The 14183-nt window shown below is 37.8% G+C and overlaps 1 protein-coding gene and 3 non-coding genes across 4 annotated transcripts in view; 1 reads left to right on the forward strand and 3 right to left on the reverse strand.

The window, feature by feature from the left end:
- LOC138712207 (tyrosine-protein phosphatase non-receptor type 13-like) overlaps positions 1-14183 on the reverse strand; it is a 1532948-nt gene that overhangs the window by 317986 nt on the left and 1200779 nt on the right. The gene's annotated exons all lie outside the window — the stretch shown is intronic.
- TRNAA-AGC (transfer RNA alanine (anticodon AGC)) lies at positions 6374-6446 on the reverse strand. The gene has a single exon. It is a non-coding gene; the product is annotated as a tRNA-Ala (tRNA).
- TRNAA-AGC (transfer RNA alanine (anticodon AGC)) lies at positions 9457-9529 on the reverse strand. Its single transcript has one exon. It is a non-coding gene; the product is annotated as a tRNA-Ala (tRNA).
- TRNAA-AGC (transfer RNA alanine (anticodon AGC)) lies at positions 11689-11761 on the forward strand. Its single transcript has one exon. It is a non-coding gene; the product is annotated as a tRNA-Ala (tRNA).

The raw sequence follows: 14183 nt of genomic DNA on the forward strand, positions 1-14183 counted from the left end.
AAAATGGAAGGAATGGTGAACGGGAGAAAAGTTCGGGGCAGAAGAAGATATCAGGTGATAGACAACATTAAGATATATGGATAATATGCGGAGACTAAGAGAAAAACAGAATACTGAGTTTGCAGTGAAAGACTTGGCCTTTGGCAGAAAACATTTTGCATTATTTCATAACATGAGTATAAAGTTGCTTATAATTATGAAAGCTGGCAGTCAGTGAACATTTTATAAGAAAGTGTAAATTTATAGAGTGTTTCAGTGGCTACAGAATTATCTAACTCTCACCGGGCAGGATCCCATAGTGAGCTCAGACATCAGTGATAATGAACGCCGGGATTGTACAGGAACTTTCTTAAATGTTAATTGTTTTCCTAAATGTTTCTAAAGTTAGCCTACAGCAACGGTCATCAGCACAGTGCACCCTCGGCCTAGCGTCTCTTACCCGCGGGTGCATATTCCGATACACTTCTTACCCGTTATCCATTTCAGCGAATGCTGACGACCACTGGCCTATAGTATAAATTGTCCAGTAACGAGCCCCTATATTGCCTTTCACTCCCGGCAACTTCTTCGACGCAGAAGTTTCGCGTGTAATCTACCAACACATAGAACGGTGTTCATGTCTAACAGCTTTAAAATATGAAAGAATACACTTCATCTGTTTAGTTATTAGTCCTAGGCAAGTCAGCCTGCTTATGACGAACATATGTACGAGTACGAGACCTGTACAGTTAGTGACGACTTCTAAATGCAAGTGTAGCAGGTTGCGGTGCGGTACGGGGAATTAAGTATAGAGGCGTTGAGCGTATTCCGAATCTCAGCGCTGAGCAATCTGATGACATCACGGTGTTCGGAATTTCAACGATGACGTCACTGATACTCCACCGGTGTCGCACCGGTTCCATCAGCTTGGAGAGGTGGTGGCAGTATCCATCAGCCGCCATCAGTGAATCTGATTGGTTCTTGTATAGGGCGGGAATTAGCAGACGAATGACATCGTGTACTGTTCTGTCATGGCGGTGTGTTCTGCTGTATTGTTTGTAGTGAGCAAAACGTAAAAACAATATGTTATGAGCGAACATGTCAACAGACTAGTTATTACTACCGGTTCAAGAAATAAATTGTTTATGCTCTCTTTTCTTTGAACGAGATGCCAGTAAGGAAATTTCGCAAAATGTTGCTAGTGTAGCACAGACAACAATTTGTACATCCGCCATGACAGCCATCGAACCTTCCAGCAGTTTTGTTCCTATTTCGCTGCAGCGTGACGTCATTGTTATTCACCGGTCCGGTGAGATTCGGAATACGCTGATTGCAATGAAATCAGTTCCTGTTGTAACAAATTGGATATATCGATTAATTGCATTCTACACCAGGAAAACCTATGAGTGAAAAGTATTTTAAGCTTACTGCCCTGCTGGAGAGAGCTGTTGTCTGCCCACCCTGGGAATAGCTAGATAGCTAGAGGAGCGTCTCAAAGTGAGTAACATTAAACTCCGAACAGAGCTCACAGCGACGACTCTCCCAATCCTAGGGATAGCACGTATCGAGTCCGTCGCGACCAAAATCCTATTCTTAGGTCCTCCTTATCATTTACAGGAGTGGCGTACACTAACGTACCCATGTGACTCCATTAGAAGAAGTCCAGACTAGTGAGGTCAGGATATCTTGGTAGCCAAGCAACAGGTCAATCCATCTGTTCAGAAAGATAATCTCCACGAAATGTATGTGTGAAATGTGCTAGATGGTTATCTTGCTGCAACCACTTGCTTTACCTTACGCTAAGGGAACTTCCTTTAATGAAGGGGGGGGCGGTTTCTTGAAGAAGGAGCAGGTATATTTCGCCATTGAGACGGGCTGGAAGGAAGATGGGAACAAACAGCTAACAGCTGAACAAACAACACTCCCGATTCTAACGCTGTTTAGAGGACTAACAGCCCAACGCCGGCATAAGTTGTCTGTTAATCAAATGAATGGGCTTATGGGGAACCCGACTTATTTATTTATTTATTTATTTATTTATTTATTTATTTATTTACTTATTTTTATTTATTTATTTACTTATTTATATATTTACTTATTTATCTACTTATTTACTTATTTAACTATTTATTTATCTAGTTATCTACTTATTTACTTATTTATCTGCTTATCTACTTATTTACTTATCTATCTCCTTATCTACTTATTTACTTATTTATCTGCTTATCTACTTATTTACTTATTTATCTCATTATCTACTTATTTACTTATTTATCTGCTTATCTACTTATTTACTTATTTATCTCCTTATCTACTTATTTACTTATTTATCTGCTTATCTATTTATTTACCTATCTATCTGCCTCCCTATCTATCTATCTATCTATCTATCTATCTATCTATCTATCTATCTATCTATCTATCTATCTATCTATCTATCTATCTATCTATCTATCTATCTATCTATTTTTATTGGATTATTTTACGACGCTTTATCAACATCTAGGTTATTTAGCGTCTGAATGAAATGAAGGTGATAATGCCGGTGAAATGAGTCCGGGGTCCAGCACCGAAAGTTACCCAGCATTTGCTCGTATTGGGTTGAGGGAAAACCCCGGAAAAAACCTCAACCAGGTAACTTGCCCCGACCGGGAATCGAACCCGGGCCACCTGGTTTCGCGGCCAGACGTGCCAACCGTTACTCCACAGGTGTGGAATCTATCTATCTATCTATCTATCTATCTATCTATCTATCTATCTATCTATCTATCTATCTATCTATCTATCTATCTATCTATCTATCTATCTATCTATCTATCTATCTATCGAGGACATAGAGTGGACTGAGAGGAGATAGAGTGGACTGAGAGGACATAGAGTGGACTGAGAGGAGATAGAGTGGACTGAGAGGACATAGAGTGGACCATCCATCCATCCATCCATCCATCCAACCATCCATCCATCCATCCATCCATCCATCCATCCATCCATCCATCCATCCATCCATCCATCCATCCATCCATCCATCCATCCATCCATCCATCCATCCATCCATCTATCCATCTATCCATCTATCTATCTATCTATCTATCTATCTATCTATCTATCTATCTATCTATCTATCTATCTATCTATCTATCTATCTATCTATCTATCTATCTATCTATCTATCCATCCATCCATCCATCCACCGATCCATCTATCCATCCATCCATCCATCTATTCATTACAAGATACACAAAAACACGTCTGAAACTACTCTTTCCTTAGATGAAAGTAAACTGAAACTTGTACTTCTGCCAAAACCTAGAGATAGATTTTTTTACAGCACCACAGTCGTACCTCTCCTAATATCCCGCATAACAAGAAAGTAAAAGGACATTCGAGGAAAAAATGTTTGGAATAACTTTATACGATTCCTCATATTTCCTTTTTCGAATTTTATTAATTTATGATATTTATATTTTAAGAATAATCAACTCAAAAAGACTGGTATATATATATATATGAATTTTTCCTGCAAATAATTTCTATTATCTGTCTTCGATTTCCATTGGACAATTCCGATGCACAAACAAAATAGTTTCACCGAAGTAAAAAAAGGAATGCCACTGATTGCACACGATTCACCTCATTCCGCTGTCAGGCCCAGCATCCCTCAATTATACGGATTCCTGGAAAATTCCCTAGGTATAAAGGTTACATAATTGGATCGGAAATAGAGATTACAAATTACATCTGCATATTTCAGCTCCGACTATTGACGCACTGCATGTTCAATTAATAGCTTTCATAAAAGCTGTTGCGTGGCATATCTGACACAAATCTCTGAGACATGCATTAGTTATTTGACATTGTTCTAGTAACAATGCGTTGCAAAATCGAGTAATATTTGAAGCCACATATCCACAGATTCTCAAACTATTTAAAATTATTATTATTATTATTATTATTATTATTATTATTATTATTATTATTATTATTATTATTATTATTATTATTATTATTATGCTCCAATTTTTACATGGAAATCCATTTTACCTGAGATAGGAATGTAGAGTTACAGATACAATATTATAATATAACATATTAGGTACATTACGTAAGCTACATTACACTGATAAATTAAAGCTTATGTTAAGGAGAGATGTCAGTGAAAATGGTCAACGATTTTAGTTTCTAATGTTATTTTTATTTTTATTTTATTCTCTGTTATTTATAGATTAGGTTTCCAAGTTTTGTTTATAAATTCCATCAGAAAGTGCTCAAAATAATTATTAAATGCTATGATGACATACCAATCTTCTTTATATTCATAAACTTTACCCTTCATTTTCCGAAAGTTACAATTTTCTACAGTTAAGGAAGATTTTCTGAAAAACCTCTTGAGATAATGTAATCAAATTTTGCACATCTCACTATTACTGAATAATACACTATCTACCAAAAAGTAATAGGGCACTGTTTTTGTCCCTTTAGAACCTTTGACAGTATCTCCCGAGACCTCAATCGCCGGTCCAATTCCGCCCAAAGGTGCTCAATTGGATTGAGATAAGGACTCTGTGCAGGCCAGTCCAACCGGTGAACATTATTGTCTGCATACCACTGCATAGTAGCCGCCGAAACAAGGGGCCAACTTCCATTGTCCAACTGAGCGCCATGTTGCAAGAGGAATGGCGACGCATTCCAGTGGATATCCTACACAAACTAGTGGAGAGCGTGCCTGACAGGGTGGCTGCTTTTATAGCAACAAGAGGTGGATATCCACGAGGTTCTAATGGGACAAAAACAGTGCCCAATTACTTTTTGTTATATAGTGTACAAATTCTCCTCTTGACAGATTGTTTATGTTTTGATTTCAAGTAGTTCACTTAGATAAAGCAATAATATTTTGTGTATTTCTTAATAATACACATTTAAAAATTTATATCAAAAACTAAATTATATTTTTAAATTCTGTCTATGGAAATGTGTAACTAAAGGTAAAAGTGTACAAAATTTAAGATCCGTATCTCTAGCAGGTCGTGAGAAAATATTATTTATCTTGTGTAATATCAGGTTAGAACAGGTCGGTATATAATTGGACTTCCTGTAATTCTACAATATTGTAATTAAGATTCAAAATACATAAAAAATAACTATAAATAACCATATCATATTTCAAATAGCTCAAAACTGTGGGATTTCTGTCAATTAAATACATATAAAAGTTCATTTGGACAGAGTCTCCTCTAAAAGTTATAAATATTTCTGAAATAAATACCATATGAAATAATTTACGGTAAGCAACGGGAAACTATGCATTTATCTTTCTCAGGAAAAACTCCAAAGATGACATGATGAGTCTTCCCAAGGTGAAAGATGTCGATTGTGAAGTATCCCCCATTCGGATGTCCGGGAGGGAGATACTGGGGGAGAACACATTATGACGCAACCCAACCGAGAGAAGAAAAGAAGATTGAGGATCGGAATATGGAATGTAAGAACTCTTCTGCAAGCAGATAAGTTGGAAAACTTGAAGAAATAAATGAGAACAGAGTGGGTGTGTTGGAAATATCAGAAAAGAAGTGGGAAAATAGTGGTGAGTTGGTGAATGATAAATTTAGGATTTCTTATTCAAATGGTGCATGTAAAGGAAGTCATGGTATTAGTGTGTTATTGCGACCATGTGTGAAAGATAAAGTGATATCAGTGCGTTATAGGTATAGATGATCAGATGATAATGGTGATACTACTAGGAAAGAAAATAGACTTAGTGCTAGTGGGAATTTACATGTTACGTAGTGGACTAGCAGACGAGGAAGTGGAAGGAAGTTATGACAAAACAGAAGAACATATATGAAAATGTGGACTGGGAAAAAGAAATTACAGAGGAGAATCTTTTGTGAATTTCTGTAAAAGGAAAGCAATTATTAGTATATTTAACACAGCAGATTATTTGCTTATCGATGGAAAAATCATTCCATCAAGTGTCAGATACTTAACAGACAGATTAGAGGACTGGTTCTATCTGTTCACCGCTTATTTCAGTAAACTATGGCTTATTTATATCTGTGAAAGTAAGTCACAGAAACGTATTTAACTTTAGTGAGTAATTTTTATAGTTTTGCCTTCCTGTTTCTTTCTACCATTTTAAAGTTTCAACAGTGAATTTTTAATTTCTGTGCGCAACTCGCTTTATAATGTGACGGGTAATTTAAACAATAGATGCGATATTAATATTTTGTGCTCCACTTTCGCCGATTAGTTTTGTGTGGTTCCAACGCCGATTTCTGTGTAGCAATAACTTCTTTTGAACTCTAGATAATTATGTAAAATCGGCTTTTTGTCTAGAAGATTATTTAATGCTATTAAATAAAATCTCCCAATTCAAACTGACAATTCATAAAAATTCTGGAGGCGCCGGGTATCGATCCCGGTACCTCTCACATGCTAAGCGAGCGCTCTACCATCTGAGCTACGCCCCCAGTTGCAAGATATACTTTATTTTACAACATACATTGACCATAAGAGAAAGTGTTTCGGTCGTATTGTAATCAGGTTGCATGTTGACCGCGCCCTGCCCATTCACAACGAGCGGGCAATTCCGTTGTCCAATGCCACTTCAGCTCTCAAGTAACTGATCACTTTTGGTTCCGACTTTTTTTGTCATGCAAGAAAGTCGATCACTCTTTAATGTATTCATACTTGAAATTCCAATGATGGATATTGGTTCACTATGGTAGGATATTCTTTAAGCTCTTGAAAGCTATCGGCAATGAAATGTTATCTTGACCGTGATGACAGCACTTCTTAGAAAATATAAATATTGTCTGCAGATTTCAGATTCAACGATTGATGCATAAAATTTGCAGTCAGATTTCATATCACTTCTACTTATACATGAATCAATTGATAAGTTGAATTGTGACTTAGCCACTGTTTCCACTTGGGCAACCAATTTCAGACTCGCACTTAATCCAAGTAAGACTCAAGCTATAATTATTGGACATAAACGTTTAGTTAACTCTCTTAATAACAGTAATCTTCCAGTTGTTACACTTAACAACACACTAATCCCTTATTCATCTGTCGTAAAAAAATCTTGGCTTCTTTTTCGATAATAATCTAAATTGGAATTTTCAAGTTAAAGAAACAATAAAAAAATCTGTTCCTCTATTCACTGTTTGAGTCGCTTAAGAAACTTCTTGTCCCAGCAACTAAAACTTACTCTACTACAAACTCTAGTACATTTAGATTATTGTCGACCTGGTTGGCGAGTTGGTATAGCGCTGGCCTTCTATGCCCAAGGTTGCGGGTTCGCTCCCGGGCCAGGTCGATGGCATTTAAGTGTGCTTAAATGCGACAGGCTCATGTCAGTAGTCATGTCAGTAGATTTACTGGCATGTAAAAGACCTTCTGCAGGACAAAATTCCGGCACATCCGGCGACGCTGATATAACCTCTGCAGTTGCGAGCGTTGTTAAATAAAACATAATATTATATTATTTAGATTATTGTGACGTTCTGTTAAGTGACCCAAGTTCTGAACTGTCAGTCAAGTTACAGCGAGTTCAGAATATGTGCGTCAGATATGTGTGTAACATCTGACGATATGATCATAAATCACAGTCCTTCGCAAATCTTTCGTGGTTCCTACTCAATGAACGTAGAACTTTATACTCTTTATCTTTACTCTTTCCATTTCTGCACACCTCAACACCAACATGCTTCATCTAAGACAGTGGTCGTCATAACCAGGCTTGGGTCCTGAGCACAGAAACGCATGAAGTTCAGAACGCACAGACGATAGTGTTGTGTTGGTCGAGTGGAGTGGGAGATGGAGCGCGCCATTACCTCGTATCTCAACATGTAAACAGTCAGTCACAGTACGGCACAAAATATATTTCACCCTGTACAGATGCAGTATATACAGTACATTCCTAGTGTAGGCAATAAACGTCTGCCATTAAAGTATTAACGTGAGTTGTAACCTTCAATCAGGTGTCCCTCCGCCGAAGCCTGTTACACGTACCGCAGAGAAGCAGCAATAGGCCTACACACAACGGTAATGCACATTATGGACCCACCTGTGCTGTTGCAATCGGGTGACTATACACGGGTCATGACGTCATTTATACTCCGTGTACTCTAAACCTCATACTGGTTACTCTGTGTCCCTGGGCCGAAGCCTGGTCATAACTCGCTGAAATGGGTAACGGGTAAGGAGTGTATCGCAATAGTCGTGCAGAAGGGAGAGGTAGGAAGCATACTCACCAACAGCCACGGTTGCACGCTAGTGTCTGGCTTATCCGCGGGTAAAGATGATAGCCCGAGGGTGCACTGTGCTGATGGCCGCTGATCTAAGGGGTCCGTGAGAATCAAGAGTTTGAGAACCCCTGCTCTAGATAATTATGTGATGGAGATTTCTTGTCTAGATTATCTCATGCAGTGGTTCCCAATTACTTCAGAGATGTGGACTCTCTTTCTATTTTTAAGGCAAACTGTGAACCCCACACCTTTAAATTTTGGTATCTGCGTAGAAGTAGTAGTTGAGAGATAGGTAGCAATATTAACAACAATTAAATTGAATATACAATATATACCTGAATCTAGATGTCATGGTAAAAAAACAACTCTTTTTGTTACCGACAAATCTTTCCACGTCTGGTTCAAAATTTGCTACTTTTAGCCTTAAATTAGGTTCAACATCGAGGCGATTTCTATGTTTGTTTTTCAGGAAACAAAGTATTGAAAATGTTTGTTCCAAAAGATATGTGCTGCAAAATGGAACTAGGGGTTTCATCTATTTTCTTATACTCAGAAAATATCTCCACTCAAAACTGATCAAATGTAAATTCTTTGAAAAACATTTTTAATGAGCCATTACAAATAGCATCAACAAGTTCATCTTGCTCCTCCTCAGACAAAGTTTTTAATTGTACCACACCATACTCAAAACCATTTCTTATCCATGAGTTTTCAGAATCTGATGGAGGGAAGTAATCTCTGAAGCTAGTCGCTAAATCATTCAGATGCTCAACGATGACATGTTGAACTTCTTGTGGCAATTCATCAGTGGACTTCAATGTTGAGAAGGTTCTGAGACTACTACCTTCAGATCGACTTCCTCACAGCCGCATTTTTATAATTGCTGCCTCGATCCTGTCTCTAATATCAAATATATTCATACCGCAACCTTGAAGACTCATTGAGTGTGTTCAAGTACGCAATATATCTACTAAATAGGCTGCCATAGACAACCAAGTGAAGTTATTCAACTGATTACATGGACATTTAGTATCTCTCAGAAATAGTCATAAGTTACATCACCACTTTTGCATATAGGAGTGCATTGGTTATCCAAAGGAAAACTTTTTCAGCGATTCTTTGCAAAATTGAGATGTAAATAATGCCACGGACCCCCTAAATTGGGAAACACTAATTTAATGCAATAAAATTATACCTTCTAATTCAAACTGACAATTTATAAAAATTCTGGAGGCGCCGGGTATCGATCCCGGTACCTCTCACATGCTAAGCGAGCGCTCTACCATCTGAGCTACGCCCCCAGTTGAAAAATATACTTTATTTTAGAGCATACAATGACCGCAAGTGAAAGTTTCATTTGGCTTGCAATCAGGGTCAATGTCGGCCGCGCCCTGTCCAACCTCAACGCGCAGACAATTCCGTGTCCGGTACTACTTTAATCAGCTCTGAAGTAACTCAGCATTTTTGGTTCCCACATTTGTTCCATGCAAGAAAGTCGAACGCTCTGCGGTGTCTTCGTACTTGGAATCTCAATTATGGATGTTGGAACATTTTTTGCGATGTTCATTTCTTGAAAGCTATGAACAATAAAATTTTCTCTTGATCATGTTAGAAGTATCTCGCAGTGTAGTTTGGTAGCGCGGTTACCATTTTACTGCTCTCATACCAAACTTTTCAAATTTGAGAATCACGTTAGAAAATGTAATAATTTTTCCCACTCATACTCTAGTAAGTAAATTGTTATTACTAGAGACAGGATTTTCATGCACTATCAATTCGTAAAATATGCATGCGTCCATGCACTATCAAATGGTCAAATATGCACAGTGAAGGAAAAAAACACTGAAAATATGTACTATCAAAATTGAAACTTACATTTTATTTTCGAGTGGCACACTGTACTACTAACAGTCTTTCAAAATTTCTAAGATATTCTTTCCTCTTGATCCACCGTGCCACAAGATCTCTTCTCAAACATTTAATCGGGGGCATTACAACACTTCACAGATCACTACAGAGCACAAATACAGTAGCTAATTGACAAAACACCCGTACATGTAGCCTACTACAGGCCTTCTACCTATCTACCTTTCCAAATTAAATGCATGTTAGGGGTAGCATGTTAGTGCTATTGTCGCCAAACTACAAAGTATGGGAGGGAGCAGAAGAGGCATCCTTCTAATAATAATTTTAGCTTCAGGTTAAGACTTGTATAGAACAGGAGTGTGGAATTCCAGTGTGACAATACAATGAGAGAATTAGCTGGTAAGGTCCTCAGGTAGAAACCCTGCAAACTGTTAGCATGTCAATTATATTTTTCAGTACATATACTCAAATATTGTAAGCTCAGAAATACCAAACTCTACAAGGCAACATTTATAAAATGCAGTATCACGCTATTTAATATAAAATATGCAATGAAACTATAAAAATGGACGTAATATGCAATATAAATCTCAAAATATGCATTATTAAATCTAAAAAACATGCATTATGCATGAATTTACCACTAAAAAGACCAAAACATACAAATATGCACGGAAAAAGTATACATATTCCGACTCAATAAGCCATAAAACGGATATTCACAAAGTTTGAGAACTGTAGCAAGCTTAGGCCTATATAAAAACATGTATTTGCATGGAAATCCTGTCTCTAGTTATTACATCTATTCTAAGGAAGGAAGTCTATTTTACAGTCATTTCTTTGGTTTCTATAGGCAACAGGAGGTAAGTAAATGGGAGATAAGTAAAAGCAAATGTCAAGATACATTCATTCGTTCTTCTGCTTAAAATGGGTCCGTACACTAAGGCAAGGTATGTGCGCTCTTATATGCGATGATTGTCCTAGTCCGACAGGTGGCCTGGGAGGCATTCGCGAACCCGACGCTAGCAGGTGGGCCATCCTGCCTCAGTACCTCATACAACCAGATCCCATTTCGCGGACGAGTAGCCTAATGAGCCCCAGCGCCCCGGAGTCTCGAGCCCCTCCTATATCAGCACCGGAAACCTGTACTATTCCCAAGACTTCACTCCAACCTCTTTTTACTATTGCAGATGATAGATGAAATGAAAGGGAGGGGAAGGTGGGTAGTCTTGGTGGAATGATAGAGGAAAATGGAAGTACCCAGAGAAAAACCCTCTCCAACGTCTGTTTTGTCTACAAACCCCATCACAACCTGGCTGGGGATCGAACCCGGGCTGCCTGAACAAAATTGAGTATAATTACAATGAAGATTTAATTATGAATGACGTGTTCAGCTTTACGCTACTCAGTATTATCAACCGCTGCAAGCAAGTTATTTCTGAAACTACGGGCGGAATACAGAACTGGTTACATACAGTGGAGCATGGCGACAGGTGGCCTTGATCTGGACAGTACAGAATCTGTGAGGTAGGTCCAGCTGAACCACTTTCACATAAAGTGTCGACAGAACTCTTTTAGCAAGCATTGTTCAACTGGGGGCGTAGCTCAGATGGTAGAGCGCTCGCTTAGCATGTGAGAGGTACCGGGATCGATACCCGGCGCCTCCAGAATTTTTATAAATTATTAACAACATTTGTATTTTTAATAAAATCATCCATCCATTTATTTTAACTCATAGCAATGACAGTCATGCTGTTAATCTATTCACCTCTCTGGACGTGTGTCTGTTTGTTACCTGTCTCATTGCATTAACTGCCTATGTCTCCCTGTCTCATGTCTCTATTACCTTGTCTTATCAGTCTCTACGTGTCTGTTTCCCTGACTATACCACAAGGTGTGACGCCTTGGAAGAGATTAGAATGTTTACAATTGTTGGGAAGAAACTGCTGCGAACTTTATAAAATCCTCTCAAAATCTTAATTTTCATATATCCACTGGAAAACGAATTAAAATGCAAAAAATAGACAATAGAATTGTTGTATACAGGGAATCGACATACATGACTGACACTGGTATTGGAAAAAACATAGTTCCTCATGGAAAAAGTCTCCACAGCTTCAATATAAATAATAATAAATAATAATCCGTGGCGCTACAGCCCGCGAAGGGCCTAGACCGACCAGCTCACATGCTGAAGCAGAGGTGGACGATCATCCAACCACAATGGAGGTATCGTGTGGTTAGCACGATGATCCCTCCAGCCGTTATAGCTAGTATTCGCAACTCCACAACCTCAATATACGGTGGCAAATATTGGTGTTCCTATATGCGATAAAAGGATCACAGATGTTGATATTATGTTGAAGGAACATTTTGAAACTCAATGGCAACAAGACGACCGTTCAATATGTTATGTGGATGTGAGCCGTTCAGAGAAGAAGTGGTGTAAGTCAATTTTGACTTACACCACTTTTGCTCTGAACGGCTCATATAAACTAGGCTAATGATTCGGTCGTTATTATACAAATTGAAATGACATGAATATATATTTTGCCTGTAAATGTATATACGAAGAACAGAGAGATTGAGAGAGAGAAAAAAAATAAGGAGAAAGTAGGAATTGTATTTTGTATATTATTTATTTGAGCCGTTCAGAGCGAAAGTCAAAATTGACTTACACTACTTCTGCTCTGAACGGCTCATGTATTAAATTCTGGAGTAGCTTTTTTTATTTTATTGGGTTATTTTACGACGCTTTATCAACATCTAGGTTATTTAGCGTCTGAATGAAATGAAGGTGATAATGCCGGTGAAATGAGTCCGGAGTCCAGCACCGAAAGTTACCCAGCATTTCCTCGTATTGGGTTGAGGGAAAACGCCGGGAAAAACCTCAACCAGGTAACTTGCCCCGACCGGGAATCGAACCCGGGCCACCTGGTTTCGCGGCCAGCCGTGCTAACCGTTACTTCACAGGTGTGGACTCTGGAGTAGCCTAACTGAGAAAGAACTAGAGGAAGATTACTGCGGGAACACTAGCAGTACGACTAGCTGCTAATATAATTGCTGGACATTTACTACTAACTTTACTTACAATAATTGCAATAGTTTTTAATAAATATAATAATCGATTCCTATTAGAAGGTCAAATAATTGAATTAGCATGAACAATTTCTCCTGCAGTAATTCTAGGGCACTGAGAATTCATTCATCCCCATGCCCATGATAAAGATATTATGTAAAAACTATGTTTTTAATTCGATAATGCCATAAAACTAGAAAAAAATATATTCTTGTTAACAGAAAGATGATTAGTTATTTAACACAGTCAGCCATATCCAATATAAACTGTCAAAATATAATAATTATTATTGAGGGGCGCACGATTTTCTGGGCCTTATTATTTCATTAAATTCCCTTGCATGCAAATCAATGTTAACTTTTTCGACCTGCACTAATCCCGTATGCAATTCGGAAGCGTCCATTTATTGCTTTATAAGCATCGTGGGTTTATCAACTTCTAATAATATATCAACTATAATGATATATTAATTACAATAACGCAAAAATACAAGACGTAGATCGTATTACACAGTAGTTTTTACACGACAACATGAAAGAAAATATATCATATTCCTCACCAAATAAAGGAAAAACCTTATTAGCTTTAAATTAAGCTTCAAATATCTTACAATTCAGAAGACTGGCTAAAGAAAATGAAAACTCTATACAGCGCTTAAACACCGCCACGTTCATCCCCGAATTATGAAGAAATACAGCCACTGCATGTGGCCACTTTATTGTTTCTGTTTTGATGCAATGCCCCATTTATGAAAGCGAGGATAGAAGCTACAGGCAGAGGCGATGCTCGTAAAAGCAAAATTGTTATCTCAGCTCGCTTTAAAAGCTGACCAAAAGAAATAAAACCATGTTATTTATTATCCGAAAACCTGGAATCTATGAATAACAGTAACAATTTTTAAGTTAACTCATATTCTCATCGGATTTCTCTTCATGTGCAATGAATTTCCAAGTGTTTCATGTCAGGTGAATATGAATTTCGAACAACTATTGGAAATGGGATAGCATGTA

This window comes from Periplaneta americana, chromosome 13, assembly GCF_040183065.1.
Source record: "Periplaneta americana isolate PAMFEO1 chromosome 13, P.americana_PAMFEO1_priV1, whole genome shotgun sequence".
NCBI classification, from domain to species: domain Eukaryota; kingdom Metazoa; phylum Arthropoda; class Insecta; order Blattodea; family Blattidae; genus Periplaneta; species Periplaneta americana.